Here is a 7,945-nt window from a genome sequence, read left to right as displayed (position 1 = left end):
AGAAGAGCCAAACAGTAGGAGAAGCTGATTCTAGACAAGAATCTGAAGGAGCCAAAGACTCTGAAGCCAAACATGAGGAAGCTGGTGCCACTGAAGAGAAAGCTGGAAGGGATGAGGTGAAACCATGTGAGAAATGCACTGAAGTCAAAACTGTGGTGAAACCAGGTGGGAAGTACTCTATAGTTGAAACTGAGATGGACCCGTGTCAGAGGTCCTCTGAAGCTACAGAGAACAAGACAGTGGTTGGTGAAGCCACTGAGACCGAAAGATTCTCTGAAGCAGAGGCAGAGGTCTGGCAAGCCAGAAGAAGACAAAGGTTAGAAGCATCGGTCCTCTCTCTCCTTAATTTCAAGAACCCTGCCCACACCAGGGTGAAGAACCTAGTACTGGAGAGGTGTGACCGAGAGACTTGCAATTGGTGGCTGGTAAAAATCCGGAAAAAAAAAGTCAAGGACTTCAGAGACTGAGGGACAAAAGTTGACCAAGGAAAAGAAAAGGAAGTTGGACTCTGCCTTTTGAATAAAAGAGCTCCTTCCCGGTGGTCTGAGCAGAGGGGAGGGGGGGGGGATTTGTGGCAGTGTGGCAAGGGAAAGGCTGTATTTCCCTCGCTAACTCTGGAGCATGCTCCACCTGTGGACTGATTAATGAGGTATCAGGAAGGGGAAGTGTGTGTAAAAGAAAAGGAATCAGAATAGTTGGGGCTCTCCCTTGGAAACAGTATGCTGGCTGTTAGAGGGGGAGACACACAGACCCTGTTTAGGTAACACGTAGAAGGCGCTACGAGTGGTCCAAGAAGTGGTGTGAACTGTGAGTAACAGGTTGCAGGAGACACATGTTTAACTGGCTGAGGGAAGCTCACCAGTTCGTAGTCAGGGCATGCTGACATGTGTAGTCAGTGACCAGACTGTCTAGGACTTTATTTTGTTCCTGTCTATGTTTTGTTTTACCTGCAACCTGTGGAAATAAATCTGGCGAGGAGCCAGACTTGTATGCGGAACTGTGGTCTCTGGTGTTATTGTGAGGAACGTGTCACGTGGCAAGTGACCAGGACGATCCCAGAGCTAATCCCCAAGGAGGAATCATCACAATATCTATATATATATATATATATATATATATATATATATATATGTAGAGAGAGAGAGAGAGACAAAGAGAGAGAGAGATAGATAGATACACATATGTGTCACGATTCGGCTGGCAGGAGGTGGATCCTCTGTGCCAGAGAGGGATTGGGGTGGACCGGTTCTAAGTTGCTACTGGTATTCACCAGAGCCCGCCGCAAAGCGGGATGGTCTTGCAGCGGCGGTAGCAACCAGGTCGTATCCACCAGCAACGGCTCAACCTCTCTGACTGCTGAAGATAGGCGCGGTACAAGGGAGTAGACAAGAGCAAGGTCGGACGTAGCAGAAGGTCGGGGCAGGCAGCAAGGATCGTAGTCAGGGGCAACGGCAGGAGGTCTGGAACACAGGCTAGGAACACACAAGGAAACGCTTTCACTGGCACAAAGGCAACAAGATCCGGCGAGGGAGTGCAGGGGAAGTGAGGTATAAATAGGGAGTGCACAGGTGAACACACTAATTAAGCCAACTGCGCCAATCAGTGGCGCAGTGGCACTTTAAATTGCAGAGACCCGGCGCACGCGCGCCCTAAGGAGCGGGGCCGCGCGCGCCGGGACAAGACCGACGGAGAGCGAATCAGGTACGGGAGCCGGGGTGCGCATCGCGAGCGGGCGCCTCCCGCATCGCGAATCGCATCCCGGCTGGGAGAGGTATCGCAGCACACCCGGTCAGCAGGTCTGACCGGGGCGCTGCAATTGCGAGGATGTTGCGAGCGCTCCGGGGAGGAGCGGGGACCCGGAGCGCTCGGCGTAACAGTACCCCCCCTTGGGTCTCCCCCTCTTCTTGGAGCCTGAGAACCTGAGGACCAGACTTTTGTCTAGGATGTTGTCCTCAGGTTCCCAGGATCTCTCTTCTGGACCACAGCCTTCCCAATCCACCCAAAAAATTTTTTTCCCTCTGACCGTCTTGGAGGCCAGTATCTCCTTCACGGAGAAGACGTCAGAAGAACCGGAAACAGGAGTGGGAGAAACAAGTTTGGGAGAGAAACGGTTGATGATGAGTGGTTTAAGGAGAGAGACATGGAAGGCATTGGGAATACGAAGAGAAGGAGGAAGAAGGAGTTTGTAAGAGACAGGATTAATCTGGCACAAGACTTTGAAAGGACCAAGATAGCGTGGTCCCAGTTTGTAACTGGGGACACGAAAGCGGACATATTTAGCGGAGAGCCATACCTTGTCTCCGGGAGCAAAAATGGGGGGAGTTCTTCTTTACTTATCGGCAAACCTTTTCATGCGGAATGAAGCCTGTAAAAGAGAATTTTGGGTCTCTTTCCATATGGTGGAAAGATCACGAGTCACTTCATCCACAGCGGGCAAACCAGAGGGCAAGGGAGTAGGGAGGGGGGGAAGAGGGTGACGGCCGTACACCACAAAAAATGGGGACTTAGCAGAAGATTCAGAGACTCTGAAGTTGTATGAGAATTCGGCCCATGGTAGAAGGTCTGCCCAGTCATCCTGGCGGGAGGAAACAAAATGCCGTAAATAGTCACCCAGGACCTGGTTAATTCTTTCTACTTGCCCATTGGATTGGGGATGATAAGAAAAAGAGAAGTTTAATTTAATCTTGAGCTGTTTACAGAGGGCCCTCCAGAATTTAGACACGAATTGGACGCCTCTATCCGAGACGATCTGCGTGGGCAAACCGTGAAGACGAAAAATGTGTACAAAAAATTTTTTGCCAACTGAGGCGCTGAAGGAAGACCAGGAAGAGGAATAAAATGTGCCATCTTGGAAAATCGATCAACGACCACCCAAACAACAGTGTTGCCACGGGATGGGGGTAAGTCTGTAATAAAGTCCATACCAATCAGTGACCAAGGCTGTTCGGGGACAGGCAGAGGATGAAGGAGACCAGCAGGCTTCTGGCGAGGAGTCTTATCCCGGGCACAGACAGTACAGGCCCGCACAAAATCAACAACATCCGTCTCCAGAGTCGGCCACCAATAGAAACGAGAGATGAGTTGCAAGGACTTTTTGATGCCCGCATGGCCTGCGAGGTGGGAGGAGTGTCCCCATTTGAGAATCCCGAGACGTTGGCGTGGAGAAACTAAGGTCTTCCCTGGAGGAGTTTGCCTGATGGAGGCTGGAGAAGTGGAGATCAGACAGTCAGGAGGAATGATGTGTTGCGGAGAGACCTCTACTTCCGAGGCATCCGAGGAACGAGAGAGGGCATCGGCCCTAATGTTCTTGTCGGCAGGGCGAAAATGAATTTCAAAGTTAAAACGGGCAAAGAACAACGACCACCTGGCCTGGTGAGGGTTCAGCCGTTGGGCAGACTGGAGATAGGAGAGATTCTTGTGATCGGTGTAAATGATAACTGGAAATTTTGATCCCTCCAGCAGATGCCTCCATTCCTCAAGCGCCAATTTAATGGCCAGTAGTTCTCGATCCCCGATGGAGTAGTTTCTCTCCGCCGGAGAGAAGGTCCTAGAAAAAAAAACCACAAGTAACAGCATGCCCGGAAGAATTTTTTTGTAGAAGGACCGCTCCAGCTCCCACTGAGGAGGCATCTACCTCCAATAGGAAGGGTTTAGATGGGTCAGGTCTGGAGAGCACGGGAGCAGAAGAAAAGGCAGACTTGAGCCGTTTAAATGCGTCTTCCGCTTGGGGAGACCAGGACTTGGGATTGGCATTTTTCTTGGTTAAAGCCACGATAGGAGCCACAATAGTGGAAAAGTGTGGAATAAATTGTCTGTAATAATTGGCGAACCCCAAAAAACGTTGGATAGCACGGAGTCCGGAGGGGCGTGGCCAATCTAAGACGGCAGAGAGTTTATCTGGGTCCATTTGTAATCCCTGGCCAGAGACCAAGTATCCTAGGAAAGGAAGAGATTGACATTCAAACAGACATTTCTCCATTTTGGCATAAAGTTGATTGTCTCGAAGTCTCTGAAGAACCATGCGGACATGCTGGCGGTGTTCTTCTAAGTTGGCAGAAAAAATCAGAATATCGTCCAGATAAACAACAACACAGGAATATAAGAGATCACGAAAAATTTCATTAACAAAGTCTTGGAAGACGGCAGGGGCGTTGCACAGGCCAAAGGGCATGACCAGATACTCAAAGTGTCCATCTCTGGTGTTAAATGCAGTCTTCCATTCGTCCCCCTCCCTGATGCGGATGAGATTATAAGCACCTCTTAAGTCCAGTTTGGTAAAGATGTGGGCACCTTGAAGGCGATCAAAGAGTTCTGAGATAAGAGGTAGGGGGTAGCGGTTCTTTACCGTGATTTTATTAAGTCCGCGGTAATCAATGCAAGGACGTAGGGAGCCATCTTTTTTGGACACAAAAAAAAAATCCAGCTCCGGCAGGAGAGGAGGATTTGCGGATAAACCCCTTTTTTAAATTTTCCTGGATGTATTCAGACATAGCAAGAGTCTCTGGAGCGGACAGAGGATAAATTCTGCCCCGGGGTGGAGTAGTACCCGGGAGGAGGTCAATAGGACAGTCATAAGGCCTGTGAGGAGGTAAAGTCTCAGCTTGCTTTTTGCAAAACACGTCAGCATAGTCCATATAAGCCTTAGGAAGACCGGTTACAGGGGGAACCACAGGGTCACGGCAGGGAGTACTGGGAACCGGTTTAAGACAGTCTTTGAAACAAGAAGTACCCCAGCTCTTGATTTCTCCTGTGGACCAATCAAGGGTTGGGGAATGGCGTTGAAGCCACGGTAATCCAAGAAGAATTTCGGAAGTGCAATTGGAGAGGACCAAAAACTAAATTTTTTCGTGATGAGGTCCGATGCACATTAGGAGGGGTTCCGTGCGGTAACGCACGGTACAGTCCAATCTTTCATTGTTAACACAATTGATGTAGAGGGGTCTGGCGAGACTGGTCACCGGGATGTTGAACCTGTTGATGAGAGAGGCCAAAATAAAATTTACTGCAGATCCAGAATCCAAGAAGGCCATAGTAGAGAAGGAGAAGGTAGAGGAAGATATCCGCACAGGCACAGTAAGGCGTGGAGAAGCAGAGTTGACATCAAGAACTGTCTCACCTTTGTGCGGAGTCAGCGTACGTCTTTCCAGGCGGGGAGGACGGATAGGACAATCCTTCAGGAAGTGTTCGGTACCGGCACAGTACAGGCACAGATTCTCCATGCGGCGTCGTGTCCTCTCTTGAGGTGTCAAGCAAGACCGGTCAACTTGCATAGCCTCCACGGCGGGAGGCACAGGAACGGATTGCAGAGGACCAGAGGAGAGAGGAGCCGGGGAGAAAAAACGCCTTGTGCGAACAAAGTCCATATCCTGGCGGAGCTCCTGACGCCTTTCAGAAAAACGCATGTCAATGCGGGTGGCCAGATGAATAAGTTCATGCAGGTTAGCAGGAATTTCTCGTGCGGCCAGAACATCTTTAATGTTGCTGGATAGGCCTTTTTTAAAGGTCGCGCAGAGGGCCTCATTATTCCAGGATAATTCGGAGGCAAGGGTACGGAATTGGATGGCGTACTCGCCAACAGAAGAATTACCCTGGACCAGGTTCAGCAGGGCAGTCTCAGCAGAAGAGGCTCGGGCAGGTTCCTCAAAGACACTTCGAATCTCCGTGAAGAAGGAGTGTACAGAGGCAGTGATGGGGTCATTGCGGTCCCAGAGCGGTGTGGCCCATGACAGAGCTTTCCCAGACAGAAGGCTGACTACGAAAGCCACCTTAGACCTTTCAGTAGGAAACTGGTCCGACATCATCTCCAAGTGCAGGGAACATTGCGAAAGAAAGCCACGGCAAAACTTAGAGTCCCCATCAAATTTATCCGGCAAGGATAGTCGTAGGCCGGAAGCGGCCACTCGCTGCGGAGGAGGTGCAGGAGCTGGCGGAGGAGATGATTGCTGAAGCTGTGGTAGTAGCTGCTGTAGCATCACGGTCAGTTGAGACAGCTGGTGGCCTTGTTGCGCTATCTGTTGCGACTGCTGGGCGACCACCGTGGTGAGGTCGGCGACAGCTGGCAGTGGAACTTCAGCGGGATCCATGGCCGGATCTACTGTCACGATTCGGCTGGCAGGAGGTGGATCCTCTGTGCCAGAGAGGGATTGGCGTGGACCGTGCTGGTGGACCGGTTCTAAGTTGCTACTGGTATTCACCAGAGCCCGCCGCAAAGCGGGATGGTCTTGCAGCGGCGGTAGCAACCAGGTCGTATCCACCAGCAACGGCTCAACCTCTCTGACTGCTGAAGATAGGCGCGGTACAAGGGAGTAGACAAGAGCAAGGTCGGACGTAGCAGAAGGTCGGGGCAGGCAGCAAGGATCGTAGTCAGGGGCAACGGCAGGAGGTCTGGAACACAGGCTAGGAACACACAAGGAAACGCTTTCACTGGCACAATGGCAACAAGATCCGTCGAGGGAGTGCAGGGGAAGTGAGGTATAAATAGGGAGTGCACAGGTGAACACACTAATTAAGCCAACTGCGCCAATCAGTGGCGCAGTGGCCCTTTAAATCGCAGAGACCCGGCGCGCGCGCCCTAAGGAGCGGGGCCGCGCGCGCCGGGACAAGACCGACGGAGAGCGAGTCAGGTACGGGAGCCGGGGTGCGCATCGCGAGCGGGCGCCTCACGCATCGCGAATCGCATCCCGGCTGGGAGAGGTATCGCAGCGCACCCGGTCAGCAGGTCTGACCGGGGCGCTGCAATTGCGAGGATGTTGCGAGCGCTCCGGGGAGGAGCGGGGACCCGGAGCGCTCGGCGTAACAATATGTGTGTATTGCTGGAGTTGCAAACATGGGTGCACTTGACAAACTCAGCTCGGCTATTCCCCATTGAAAGATTGTTGCACCCAGGACCCTTAGCACTGGGATATGCTACTCAATACCACTGGCATGGCCAGGTGTAAACAACATCTGACCTTTGTTGTGTATGTAACCATGGAGATTGTGATGTCGCCTAGGCCCACCAAAGAACAGCCTTGTCAGAAGCCGCACTTCCATGAGTAGAAGCAGCAGCACCATAGGTTGTCAAATAAGCTGGATTTAACCAAGACAAGTGAGTCCAATAGGATGCAGGTATGTCCTCTATCCTTACAGCTTCCCGTGGCTGTTGGTTTTATACCGTTTGGGGACAGCCAAGGAGGAGTCAGCAGGCAACACATGTAAGTGTGTGCTTGTGTGTGTGTGTGTGTGTTTCCTATGCAGATCCTAAACCCAGTATCACATGCAAGTAGGAGGCGAAAGAAAGGTTCCTGCCAAAGCCAGGTTATGGATTGCATTTAAAAATGCTCCATCAGAGTGAAATGGACTCCCATCTTCCTGCTTAGCAATAATGATATGGGTTTAGGGTCTGCTGTGTGTACTGGTGGGTGACTGCCACCCAGCCAGAGTGTGTATGGGAGGCTGCCAGCCAGCCTCCCTTCCTACAAGTAGTGATGGTGCATGTGAAGGGGTTCCTCCCCTTTGACAGTTATCACTTCTCGTCCTTCTTTTTGGCTGAGATCAAATGTGGTGTCTGTTTTTATCAGTTTAATATCTGATATGTCCCCTATCTGGTAGCATATATTAAGTGCACCACCAGGTTTCAGTGTTGGAAAGAAAGATTACCTGTTTATTTGCTGCTGCAGCTGCTTGCTGGCTAGTCCAGTGGGCCCTTACTGCAGGCAAAAGACAATAGGTTGTGCCGCTTGTGTCTGGCCCCTGTTGGAGCGACCAGGCACAGGACTGCTGCTGCTGCTGAATGTCCTCTTTAATTGAATAAGCTCAGCAACCTGCACACCTGTGCAGGTTGGACATGACATGATAGGTAGCTGTCTTTCAGGTAGTGGGAGCTGAATCTTGTTAATTGACATGGGGGTGTCATTGCTGTTGAGTGACCATGCATTGGTACTGTGGTATTGGAATAATAAAAACA

At 51.1% G+C, this 7,945-nt stretch overlaps 1 pseudogene; it reads left to right on the top strand.

Moving 5' to 3' along the window:
* The first annotated feature begins 7,503 nt into the window (after positions 1–7,503).
* LOC130302641 (U2 spliceosomal RNA) lies at positions 7,504–7,611 on the top strand (annotated as a pseudogene).
* The last annotated feature ends 334 nt before the right edge of the window (positions 7,612–7,945 follow it).

The sequence above is a fragment of the Hyla sarda genome, unplaced genomic scaffold (assembly GCF_029499605.1).
Source record: "Hyla sarda isolate aHylSar1 unplaced genomic scaffold, aHylSar1.hap1 scaffold_1174, whole genome shotgun sequence".
Taxonomy (NCBI): Eukaryota; Metazoa; Chordata; class Amphibia; order Anura; family Hylidae; genus Hyla; species Hyla sarda.
The sequence above is the reverse complement of the archived record's forward strand: the minus strand, read 5'-3'. Positions and strand labels throughout refer to the sequence as shown.